The following is a 13,679-nucleotide window of genomic DNA, read 5'->3' on the forward strand; positions in this document are numbered from 1 at the left end:
AGGCCCAAATGCTCATTCTGGGACTTCTTTTATGTGGTTTTGTCAGGGCAGAGAGGTCCTTGATTGACAGCTGTCAGTTCTCTAGGCTTGTTCTGTTTGATGAAATGGGGACAGGGGCTATGCTGTGCCTGTGCCTCTGATGTTTCTTATCTGGGGGTCCCTGGACGTTTCCTGAGTCACTCTTGGACCCTGTGGCTTCATCTGATTAACTCTCTGAGTCATTTCTGGCTGTCTAGTTCTACTTGCTCAAGTCACTGAGTCATCTTTTGGGGGCCCTTTCTCCTTTTCATCCTGCTCATTTTTGTCTTTCTGCCTCACATTCCCCCTCAAGCAGTTGGGACCCAAATCATTGTGATGAGGGGAGATGACCGCTCTGGCTATTTCCTGCTAGTGAGGGACAGTGTGGTCATTTGTGTCCTTCTGTTTGTTGACTGTTGGGATGGTGGAGATTAGGACAGTAAGGGTGCCCATCATCTGTTGGCAGGGCTTGAGTCCTTGTGACAACAGGACTTTGGCCTCGATGGACTTTAGTCTGGAAGAAACAAATTTATTTAAGAGATTTAGTAAGCATGGTCCAAGTGTTAGGGCTAGGAGGAGCATCAGCAGGGGTCCTGTTAAGGGAAGCAACCAGAATGTCCAGCTCCAAATCTGGGACCAGTTGCCCCAGGATTCTAATAGTTGTTGTCGGATTCTGGAGGCATGTTCAGAAAGGTTTTGGACACTGTCTCTAACTAGACTTGACGGGTTAGCACAAAAACAACATTCCTCATCTAGAAAGAGGCATAGTCTTCCCTTTTCAGCAGTCAAGTGGTCCAATCCTCTTCTGTTTTGAAGCGTGACTCTTGCTAAGGAGTCTATCTGATTTTGAACAGTTATAATACTTTGGGCAATTTCTTCTAGGCTGCCGGAAAAATCTTTGGACAGGCTTTGATAATAGGACAGCAGGAGAGTTAGTCCAGCTATGCCAGAGCTTAGTCCTGCAGTGATTCCTAAGCCTAAGAGAGAAATGAACTGTATAACTCATTTAGCTCTTATGTGAGAGGACAGAGGAATGGTCAGTGATTGGTTACTGGGGACTATGTCAATGTCTGGGGCCAGGTGGACCAGGGTACAGATCCCAGTCCAATTAGCTGGGAGGCACAAATAGGTATTGAATCCTTATAAGAAAAAGACTCATTGGTTTTTGAGGCAGAAAGAAGTTTCAATTGAATATAAGTGGGTGAGTTTGCTGTTTTCATTTTCCCAGGCAGATAGGGTTCCTGCTAATAGAGCTCCAGTTAAGGGTTGAAAAGGGTCCTGAGGCATGTAGTGGATTTCTTCAGAAGTTTTGTTTTCCCATTGTATGAAATTCCTTTTGCTATCTAGAACCCACTCAGAAGAATTTTAATAAGTGGGGACTAGTAAGCATTCATGATGAGTAGGGAAGGAACATATATCCCCAAGGAAAATATTTATACAAGAGGCAGGTCTGCCTTGGTAATATCTTCACTGCCTAATTTTTAATGTATTGGCCTGTAAGGAAGGTTTCCATGAAAATCATACAGGTTTGGAAAAAGGGGATGCTTGGCAAGGTGGTTTGAGGGCTTGATCTCTAAGGTGAAGTTGCAAAGATACTTCTCAAGCTCTCCTAACTTTTCACCTGAAGTTTTATATCTTTTGATGCAAAGTGGTGCCTGAAAATTAAGTTTAGTGTGGGAAGTTATTGGTCCCCAGACAGGCAGGTCAGTAGCGGAGGCCTAAGTTAAATTATCTAAATAGGATCGGAGGAGTTGGACTGCTCTTCCTGTAACTGTTCTTTTTGTATATTCACTGATTTGGAAGTCATAAGGACTATTTAAATTTATTAGTTAGAAGGGGCTTCCCCCTTGGTACTTGGGATGGAGGGTCATAGTAAGGTTAGGCCATAAGCAGATTGGAATTGGAGCAGCTGTATACTTGGTAGAGGTCATAGAGAGACATAACCAGCAGTCACATGCTAGCTGAGGATTGGTAATATTTAATAGGTGATGTGTTAAGTTTAGGGTTTTGTGAAGGTATCCAGTATCCATGAATTCTTTTAGGAGTAGCCCATGGCTGGTAATGTGCCAGGGAATGAGAATAAGTTTGTAAACAAAGGCCAGTGAGTTTGTCCAAAGGGGAAGTCTTGGGAGATTTATAGCTTAAGTATTGGTTATGGTATAGTGGTATTGGTTATAGTATAATTAGTTTTACACCACTTTTGAAGAGCTAAGCTTAAGCACAGAGACCAAGCTGTATCTCCACAGACATGAGACAGAAGAGCCCAAGGGAGGGAAAATGCCCAAAGAATAAAGAAAAAGGCAAAGAAAGTTAACTGACAATTTGTGAGCTCAGTCATGAGTGACTTATCTTATTTGGGAAGTTGTCATCTGAAAAGAAGTCTTAGGTCTTCTAATGGTTCACAGGTATAGCTGGGGTCCCAGGTGATATTGTCCTCTGCGATTGGTTCTTTCCAAAGTTCCACTCATGAGTGATGTACCTAGCTGGTAACTCCAGGGACCTTGACAGCTGAAGGAGTGGACATAAGGACAGGGTAGAGTCCCTCCAAATGGGCTGTAACTGAGATTGAGGTAATCCATTTTTCCAGACTTTGATGAAGACCTGGGTCCTTGGGCTATACAGAGGCTTGTCCTCTGATTGATTATAGACTGGGACCTGGGTGAGTCCAAATTCTCTCAGGGACTGTTAGAACTGATGGATAGAAGTGGTATATTCTGATAAGGCACAGGCCTCATGGTCTAATAAAAGGTCAGTGTGTAGGAAAGGCCATCTGTAGATAGCTTCAAATGGACTGAAATTAACATGGGCTTCTGGAGCTACTAGAACTTTTAATAAGGCTATGGGTAGAACTTTGACCCAATTTAGAGAGGTTTCTTGTACTAACTTTCAAATAGTAGCCTTAAGGGTTTGATTAGCTCATTCTACTTGCCCAGAAGATTGGGGTCTCCAGGCACAATGTAAGTGGTAGGAGATGCCCAGGTCTTGTGAAATAAGTTGGGTAATTTGGGATGTAAAGGCAGGGCTATTGTCACTCTGGAGTGATTTTGAGAGCCCAAACCATGAAATGATTTCATGTAGTAAAGTTTTTGCCACTTATCTGGCCTTTTCTGTCCATGTAGGGAAGGCTTCTATCTACCCAATAAAGGTGTCTATATATACCAGCAGAAAATTGTATCCTTGACATAGAGGCATTTGGGTAAAGTCTAATTGCCAGTCTTCTCCAGGATAAGGTCCTTGCCATTGAATAGGCTGTACTAGGTGGGGCTGTGGCTTTCCTTGTGTATTATTAATTTTACAGAGATGACAACCCTCGGCCACTTGTTTGATAGTATTTATTGGTCCCCTACCAGTAAATAGGTGGTTGACTAATGTAATGAAAGCTAGCTGTCCTATGTGGATGGCATCATGTAGTGATTTGATGATTTTCCATTGTAGGCTTTAGCATATAAAAAGGAAGCTGTCTCTGGTGAGGCAACCATTGGCCTGTAAAGCATATACCTGTTGCTGACCCCAAGTCCTTTCTTCCTCAGTATACTGAGGTGTTGGGAAATTAGTGGAGGGGAAGAGGCCACCTTCAAAAGAGTATGTTGAAGTGGAGGGGTCTCGAAGATTTGCCTGTTTGGCAGCCTGGTTAGCTAGATGGTTGCCTTTTGCTATTTCAGCATCTTCCTTCTGGTGTCCTTTGCAATGTACTACAGTCACTTGTTGGGGGAGTTGTACTGCTTCAAGCAGCCTCAAGATCTGATCTTTGTATTTAACAGGACTGTCTTTAGTAGTTAAATATCCTCTTTCTCTCCAGATGGCTGCATGGGCATCGAGAATAATAAATACATACTAGGAGTCAGTGTAAAGGATAAGCTTTTTTCCCTTCTGCTGGTTCTAAGGCCCAAGATAGAGCAATGAGCTCAGCTAATAGAGCTGAAGTTCTGGGAGGTAGACCCTGGGCCTCTATTGTTTCATGTAGGGAGACTATAGCATACCCAGCTCATCCTTGCCCATTAAGAACAAAACTTCTCCCATCAGTGAACCAGATAAGATCTGGGTTATCTAATGGTTGGTCTGTGAGGTGAGGCCTAGGGCCAAGAGAGAGTGGTAGTGCTTCTGGACATGAATAGATGGGCTCTTTCTGAGTATCTGGGAGCAAGGTAGCTGGATTAGGAGTTGATCATGTAACTACTGTGATATCAGGGTTTCTAACAGCATGGCTTGATATTTGAGGAGTCTATTGTCAGACAGCCATCGGAATCCATTATATTGTAAGAGGTTATGGATATTGTGAGAGGTATAAACGTCCATGGGAGCCCCTAGAGTTAGTTTGAGGGTTTCTTCTAGAAAATAGAAAGGGCCCCAATAGCTCTAAAACAAGAAGGCCACCCCCGCACTGTGGGGTAGAGTCTTTTTGACAGATAGGCCATAGGTTGGTGAGTTGGACCTAATTTTTTGAGTTAGAACTCCAAGGGCCACTCGTGTCTTTCATGGGAGTACATTTGGAATGGCCTGGCTGGGTTTGGGAGTCCTAGGGTACGGGCCCATGTTAACAGGTTCTTAAGCAGATCTACAGCTTTTTGTTTTGATGGTTCCCAGTCTAAAGGTTTAGTGTCATCCTTTCCTTTTAGGACTTCATAGAGAGGCTGTGCAATGAGTCCATAATTTAGGATCCATAACCTGCAATATCCTTTTAGTCCTAGGAAAGCCCCGAGTTGCTTGTGGGAAGTAGGTTGGGGAAGGAAAATAATGGCATGAACTCGGTCTGGAGAAAGGCCTCTCTTTCCTGGAGTAAGGATTATACCCAGGTAAGTGACCTTTTGTTGTACTAACTGAGCTTTGGCCCTTGAAACTTTATATCCCTGCTCAGCTAAGAAGTTAAGGGTTTGAATGGTATGGTTAATAGAGTCTCGTTTTGTGGGGGAACAGATTAAAAGATCATCTACATATTGTATGAGTGTGCCCCATTGTTCAGATGCAGGTGGGCTAAGTCTTGGGACAAGGCTTGTCCAAATAGATAAGGACTGTCTCTAAATCCCTGAGGGAGGACAGTCCAGGTTAGCTGGCCAGAGGTGTTTTCTGGAGTGGTCCATTCAAAAGCAAATAGTGACTGTGACTGTTTTTCTAAGAGGATGCAGAATAAAGCATCTTTAAGATCTAGAGTTGTAAATCACGAGGTGACAGGTGGAATAACTCCTAATAGAGTATATAGGTTAGGGACCACTGAGTGGAGAGGCACAACTGCCTCACTGATAGTTCTTAGATCCTGGACTGGATGATAAGTCTGGTCTTTCTTTTTGATGGCCAGGATTGGAGTATTGTAAGGTGAATTAGTTGGAACTAGCAGCCTATGTTTAAGGTATTTGGAAATTAGAGGCTGAAGGCCTTTACGAGCCTTAGGTTTTATAGGATATTGTTTTTGGCTAGGAAACATAGTTGGGTCATTGAGCTAGATGACTACTGGAGTGGCATACTTAGCCCTTCCTGGGATTCCCTTATCCCAAATGTCAAGATTGATAGACTGTTACCAGTCCTGACAAGCTGATGAGGGGGTTTTGGGAGCAACCAGAAGTTGGAGAGGGTTATGACTAGCTGGGGGAAAACTAAAAATCATCCTGGTTTGTAATTTTTCTAGTATGTCTCATCCCAAGAGGGAAATAGGACATTCTTTTAGAACTAAAAATAGATGTGAACAATAATAGTTATGGAGGAGACATCCTAAGGGTGGAGTGAAGGGCCAAGTAGTAGGTAGGGTTCCTTGTCAATCCAAGTACTATACAAGTTCAAGAGGATAGAGGTCCAAAATAGGAATTGAGGACAGAGTAGGAGTTCCCAGTGTTAATTAAAAAGAAAATTGTCCTACCTGCCACATCCATGGTTACCCTAGGCTCTAGTCCAGGGATGTTGATGTCATGGACTGGGGCCAACTGGCTAGGGATACTCCATTCCTGTGAAAGGAGCTCAAGGACCATGGGTGGCTGGGGTGGCCCAGGGGCCCTGTGGCCCATGGGGCAAAGGGCAGCCCAGTGACCCATTTCTGTACATTTGAAGCAGGGAGATTGTGAAGTCTTATCTCTACTAGGACAGCTCTTAGCCCAATGCCCCATCTTATGACAGATGTTGTTAGACTTACTATCTTTCTTAGAATTCTGATCAGGACCTGGCAAGCCTCTGGACATGGGCTGAGCCACAAGGTCATCTAATAGCTGAGTATATCGGGTCTCCATCTTTTCCTTTTCCTGAGCTCTAGCCTCTTCTTGATCATGGCCATAGAACACACTATTGGCTGTGGTGAGGAGCTCATCTAAACTGCTATTAGGGTTTGTCTGGATCTGTTTTTGTAATTTTCTCCTGATGTTGGATGATGACTGTGAGAGGAATTTATTTCTCAGAATTACTTGTCCCTCATATATGTCTAAATCTAGATTAGTATATTTAGTGAGGTTGTTTCTCAGTCTTTCTAAGAAAGTAACAGGATTTTCCTCTGGTCCCTGATTAATGGCAGCAACTTTTGAATAATTAACAACTTTTTGCCTAGGGTTCTTTAGCCCCATCTTTATGCAAAAAAGCAAGTGGTTTTTTCCCCACCTACTGTCTTTATCATTATAATCCCAATTAGAGTCTGTAAAGGGGACAGCTGTTTCCCCAGTGGGAAATTTAGTGTCCAATAAGTGGAGGCTACTGGCAAATTTATAGGCTTCTTTAATAACTCTCTCTCATTCAGGGTCAGAGAGTGTCCCAGGATTATCATGACATCTTTCCAGGTGAAGTCATAAGCTAGACTGATGTAGTGGAATTGGTCAGTATAGTTATCTGGATTGGTCGTACAGCTGCCAAGATCAGCCTTAAGCTGTTTTAATTCAGTTAGTGAAAAAGGTTTATGGACTAGCACTGCCAAATTCTCCACTTGCCATTTCTACTAATGGGAGAACTTCAGCAGGTGCCTTTGGGAGCAGATTTGAGTACCCAGGACTCTGTCATTGAAGGCCCTGTGGGGCTGGCTGTGATACATTTCCCTTGGGTGGTCCTGGATACTGGGGTGGAGGTAAAGCAGGAAGTGGAGCAGAGGGAAGGCTGGGAGTACTTTTTAATTTACAAGTCTGGCAGAGATCCTCTTGGCTTTTAAGATCGAAGAAAGCCTGAACATATAGGATTTCTGCCCATTTACCCAGATTTTTGCAGAAAAGGTCAAGCTGCATAAGGGTGTTAGGGTTAAGAGTTCCATTAATTGGTCACTGCTACTGGTCCCCTAGTTGATATTGGGGCCAGGCTGTATTGCAAAAGGATATTAGTCTTTTCTTTTTAAGTGTCTCTGCATCTATATGGGACCAATTAGAAAGGATACAGCCCAGTGGCATGGTAGCTAGAATGGGTTCCTGGTTGCCCATCTAGGAAGAAATGAATGGTTTAGAGAGCCTAACATCCTAGGGTCTATCCCAGAGGTCTCAACATCCCAAGACCTGGAAATCTATTCCTGTTTTGGACATCTCTGGCAACAGGATAGAGGACTGAAAGACTACAATCCTGCAAAATGGGTTAGAGAGCCCAGCATCCCAGGGTCTATCCCAGAGGTCCTAGCACAGCTGGCTGCCCAGGGTTTTAATGCATCCCAACTCAGACGTCTCCAAGTGTGATATGGAGGAGGCTTAAAGGGGGCTTACCATGATCTGAGGTGATCCCAAGAGCTGGAGACAGTAAAAATCAAGGCTTTGTGGGAGCCAGAAGGTGACTCAACCAAATGGAAACTGGAAAGGAGATAGTGTCAGACAGCAAAAAACCTGTCTGGGAGATGGCCAGGGGTTGGACTTGGGTGTGATTTTACTGTGAGTGTGCTTGTACAGATGTTTTCATGCAGGTGGCAGGGAGCCTAATGCTTCTGTCCCCAATCTGCGACCACCTTATCCTATCATGGGAATCTTCTAGCAGCGCCCTGCCCTAGTGGCATTTTAGTGTGGCTCACCCATGCCCGTTTTTGGCCAGAATGGCTGCCCAACAGAAAATGAAAGTAAGAGTGACTTACCACTGCTTTCTCTGAGGCGTGGCACCAAATATGTTAAGAAAGAAAGGACTCAGCTCAGTTTCTCAGGGAAGTCAGATATAGTGAGAAAAGAAACCAAGTCAAGAAAGCAAAGTAAGTTTTAATACCGTCTGCATAGAGTAACAGAGCAGGCCTGCCAAAGATAAGACAAGCCCAGATGTTCATTCTGAAGCTTTGTTTATGTGGTTTTGGCAGGGCAGAGAGGTCCTTGATTGACAGCTGTCAGCCCTCTAGGCCTGTTCTATTTTATGAAATGGGGACAGGGGCTGTGCTGTGCCTGTGCCTTTCATGTTTCTTATCTGGAGGGACTTTGGACATTTCCTGAGTCACTCTTGGACCTTGTGGCGTCATCTGATTAACTCTCAGTGATTTCTGGCTGGCTGGTTGTAATTGATCAACTCCCTAAGTCATCTTTGGGGGGCCCTTTCTCCTTTTCATCCTGCTCATTTCTGTCTTTCTACCTAAGAATTTCAATAACATAAAACCAGGTGTACCTCACCTTAGAAGCCATCTTTAGGGAATAATTTTCCTTTAGAACATGTTTGTTAGTCTGGAAATTATTAATTAAATTGGTGAGCTGGAAAAATTGAAACAGTAGGAAATGTCAGAATAATGTGCACTTAAGGACCTCTCCTTTCACTGATGGCAACCATTCACATTATCAAAATCATAGGCTATGCAGGATGATGTTCATAGAGAAATCATTTCACTATAGTGACTATAACAGTATTGAATTTATCATTCCTGAAGAGACCTGTAAATCAACAAAAGGGCTCCAAATTAAAAGTAAGTTAAAAATTATAGATATCAAAACATCAGGAAAGAAACCAAGTACTGCTTTCATCTGAAAATAATAAAAATATATACATAGATTTTGGAAGAGTTTGGATATAAATCACCAGTTATGAAATCTGATACATTAAAAGAAGAGAAAAATTTTATTTGCCAGTAAGACTCTTTCAAATGCCTCTTTAATTACATTTCACAGGTGATTAACCATACTGTCTTTATTTCACAGCTAAGACCAGCATAGAGAAGCAGGATAGCTATAGATCTTCTAGAAAAAAAACAGGATGCAACTTTTATTGGTCTCTATCCTTATTAAAGCTCTGGGGAAGGAAATTTGGCCCTGATAATACCAGGCTAGGATGTCTACAGCCTTCATTTAAAGGCAGCATGTACCAGATTCACCAAAGAAAGTTATTTACTTTCAGACTGTAAATTAGGCACTTGGAAAATGGCTTTAGGTCTCAGAGTTGGGATGCTTTGCTGGGTATACTGATGCAATTGTTTTATTTAAGTCTGTGTTATAGGTCTAAACGACTTATGGCATGGCATAAAAGGTGACTTTATTATTTTTTTAAATTTTGGTATCATTAATCTATAATTACATGAGGAACATTATGTTTACTAGACACCCCCCATCACCAAGTCCCTCCCCCACATACCCCATTACAGTCTCTATTAGTGTAGAAAGGTGCTATTGAGTCAATACTTGTCTTCTCTGTGTTGCAGAGCCCTCCCCCTGATCTCCCCCATATACATGCTAATCATAATGCCCTCTTTCATCCCCCCCATTATCCCACCCTACCCACCCATCCTCCTCAGTCCCTTTCTCTTTGGTAATTGTTAGTCCATTCTTGGATTCTGTGAGTCTGCTGCTCTTTTGCTCCTTCAGTTTTTACTTTGTTCTTATACTCCACAGATGAGTGAAATCATCTGATACCTATAATTCTCCACCTGGCTTATTTCACTGAGCATAATACCCTGTAGCTCCATCCATGTTGTTGTAAATGGTAGGATTTATATTCTTCTTATGGCTGAATAACATTCCATTGTGTATATGTACCACATCTTCTTTATCCATTAATCTACTAATGGACACTTAGGTTGCTTCCAATTCTTGGTTATTGTAAATGGTGCTGTGATAAACATAGGGGTGCATACGTCTTTTTCAAACTGGGCTGCTGCATTCTTAGAGTAAATTCCTAGGAGTGAAACTCCTGGGTCAAATAGTATTTCTATTTTGAGATTTTTGAAGAACCTCCATATGGTTTTCAAAAGTGGTTGAACTAACTTACATTCCCACCAGCAGTGTAGGAGGATTGCCCTTTCTGCACATCCTCACCAACATTTGCTGTCGTTTGTCTTTTAGATGGTGGTGATCCTTACTAGTGCGAGGTTATATCTCATAGTGGTTTTGATTTGCATTTCTCTGATGACTAGTGATGTGGAGCATCTTTTCATGTGTCTGTTGGCCATCTGAAGTTTTTCTTTGGAGAACGGTCTGTTCAGCTCCTCTGAACATTTTTTTATAGGATTATTTGCTTTTGTTTGTTGAGGTGTGTGAGCTCTTAATATATTTTGGAAGTCAACCCTTTATCGGATCTGTCATTTATGAATATATTCTCCCATATTGTAGGATGCTTTTTGTTCCATTGGTGATGTCCTTTGTGGTACAGAAGCTTTTCAGCTTAATATAGTCCCACTTGTTCACTTTAGCTTTGTTTCCCTTGCCCAGGGAGATATATTCATGAAGAAGTTGTTCATGTTTATGTCCAAGAGATTTTTGCCTATGCTTTTCTTGTAAGAGTTCTATGGTTTCATGACTTACATTCAGGCCTTTGATCCATTTCAAATTTACATTTGTGTATGGGGTTAGACAATGATCCAATTTCATACTCTTACATATAGTTGTCCAGTTTTGCCAGCACTAGCTGTTAGAGAGGCTGTCATTTCCTCATTGTATGTCCATGGCTACTTTATCATATATTAATTAACCATATATGTTTGAGTTAATATCTGGACTCTCTATCCTGTTCTACTTGTCTTTGGGTCTGTTCTTGTGCCAGTACTAAACTGTCTTGATTACTGTGGCTTTGTAGTAGAGTTTGAAGTTGGGAAGCGAGATACCCCCTGCTTTATTCTTCCTTCTCAGGTTGCTTTGTCTAATCGGGGTCCTTTGTGCTTCCATATGAATTTTAAAACTATTTGTTCCAGTTTGTTGAAGAATGCTGTTGGTATTTTGATAGGGATTCCATTGAATCTGTACATTGCTTTAGGCAGGGTGGCCATTTTGACAATATTAATTCTTTCTAGCCAAGAGCATGGGATGAGTTTCCATTTGTTAGTGTCCTCTTTAATTTCTCTTAAGAGTATCTTGTAGTTTTCAGGGTATAGGTCTTTCACTTCCTTGTTAAGGTTTATTCCTAGATATTTTATTCTTTTTGATGTAGTTGTGATTGGAATGTTTTTCCTGATTTCTCTTTCTGCTAGTTTATCCTTAGTGTGTAAGAAAGCAACAGATTTCTGTGTATTAATTTTGTATCCTGCAACTTTGCTGATTTCTGATATTACTTCTAGTAGTTTTGGAGTGGAGTGTTTAGGGTTTTTTATGTACAATATCATGTCATCTGCAAATAATGACAGTTTGACTTCTTCTTTACCAGTCTGGATACCTTGTATTTCTTTGTTTTGTCTGATTGTAGAGGTTAGGGCCTCCAGAGCTATGTTGAATAACAGTGGGGTGAGTGGGCTTCCCTGTCTTGTTCTTGATCTTAGAGGAAAGGCTTTCAGCTTCTCACAGTTAAGTATGATATTGGATGTGTGTTTGTCATATATGACCTTTGTTATGTTGAGGTACTTGTCCTCTATTCCCATTTTGTTGAGAGTTTTTATCATGAATGGATGTTGAATTTTGTTGAATGCTTTTTCAGCATCTATGGAGATGATTATGCAGATTTTGTACTTCTTTTTGTTGATGTGATGGATGATGCTGATGGATTTTTGAATGTTCTACCATCCTTGCATCCCTGAGATGAATCCCACTTGAACATGGTGTATGATCCTCTTGACATACTTTTGAATTCAGTTTGCTAGTATTTTGTTGAATATTTTTGCATCTACATCATTGATTTTGGTCTGTAATTTTCTTTTTTGGTGCGGTCTTTGCCTGGTTGTGGTATTAGAGTGATGCTGGTTTCATAGAATGAGTTTGGAAATATTCCCTCCTCTTCTACTTTTTGGAAAACTTTAAGGAGAATGGGTATTATGTCTTTTCTATATGTCTGATAAAATTCAGTGGTAAGTCCATCTTGCCCGGGGGTTTTGTTCTTGGGCAGTTTTTTGATTACCAATTCAATTTCATTGCTGGTAATTGGTCTTTTGGATTTTCTGTTTCTTCCTTGGTCAGTCTTGGAAGTTTGTATTTTTCCAGGAAGTTGTCCATTTCTTCTGGGTCCTCCAGCTTGTTAGCATACAGGTTCTCAAAGTATTCTCTAATAATTCTTTGTATTTAAATGAAGTCTGTCATGATTTTTCCTTTCTCATTTCTGATTCTGTTTATGTGTGTTGATCCTCTTTTACTCCTAATACATCTGGCTAGGGGCTTATCTATTTTGTTTATTTTCTCAAAGAACCAGCTCTTGGTTTCATTGATTTTTTTATTGTTTCCTTCTTCTCAATTTTGTTTATTTCTTCTCTCATCTTTATTATGTCCCTCCTCCTGCTAACTTTGGGCCTCGTTTGATCCTCTTTTTTCCAATCTCAATAATTGTGACTTTAGACAATTCATTTGGGATTGTTCTTCCTTCTTTAAATAGACCTAGTTTGCTATACACTTTCCTCTTAGAATTACCTTCACTGCATCCCACAGAGGTTGGCTCTTTCTGCTGTTGTTATCATTTGTCTCCATATATTGCTTTATCTCAATTTTAATTTGGTAACTGATTCATTGATTATTTAGGACCATGTTGTTAAGCCTCCATGTGTTTGTGAGTCTTTTTGCCTTCTTTGTACAATTTATTTCTAGTTTTATACCTTTTTGTGAGAAGATGGTTGGTACAATTTCAATCTTTTTTAATTTACTGATGCTTTTTTTGTTGCCTAGTATGTGGACTATTCTGGAAAATATTCCATGTGCACTTGAGAAGAATGTGTATCCTGAAGCTTTTGTGTGTAGAGTTCTATAGATGGCTATTAAGTCCATCTATTCTAGTGTGTTGTTCAGTGCCTTTGTGCCCTTACTTATTTTCTGTCTTGTAGATCTGTCCTTTGAAGTGAATGGTGTGTTGAAGTCTCCTAGAACTAATCCATTGCATTTTGTTTCCACCTTTAATTCTGTTAGTATTTCTCTCACATTTGTTGGTGCTCCTGTATTAGGTGCACATATATTTATAATGGTTATATCCTCTTGTCGGACTGACCCTTTTATCATTATGTAATATCCTTCTTTATCTCTTGTTACTTTCTTTGTTTTGAAGTCTATTTTGTCTGATACAATACTGCGACACCTTCTTTTTTCTCCCTATTGTTTGCGTGAAATATATTTTTCCATCCCTTGACTTTTAGTCTGTGTGTGTCTTTGGGTTTGAGGTGAGTCTTTGTAAGCAGCATATAGATGGATCTTACTTTTTTATCCATTCTATTACTCTGTCTTCTGATTGGTGCATTCAGTTTATTTACATATAGGGTGATTATTGAAAGATATGTACTTATTGCCATTGCAGGCTTTAGATTCATGGTTACCAAATGTTCAAGGGTAGCTTCTTTACTATCTAATCATCTAAGTTAGTTTGCTTATTGAGTTATTATAAATACAGTTTGATCATTCTTTATTTCTCTCCCTTCTTATTACTCC

At 40.8% G+C, this 13,679-nt stretch overlaps 1 pseudogene; it reads left to right on the forward strand.

The window, feature by feature from the left end:
• Window positions 1-6,925: 6,925 nt before the first annotated feature.
• LOC108396211 (uncharacterized) overlaps window positions 6,926-13,679 on the forward strand; it is a 168,003-nt pseudogene continuing 161,249 nt past the window's right edge.

Source organism: Manis javanica, chromosome X (genome assembly GCF_040802235.1).
Source record: "Manis javanica isolate MJ-LG chromosome X, MJ_LKY, whole genome shotgun sequence".
NCBI classification, from domain to species: Eukaryota; Metazoa; Chordata; class Mammalia; order Pholidota; family Manidae; genus Manis; species Manis javanica.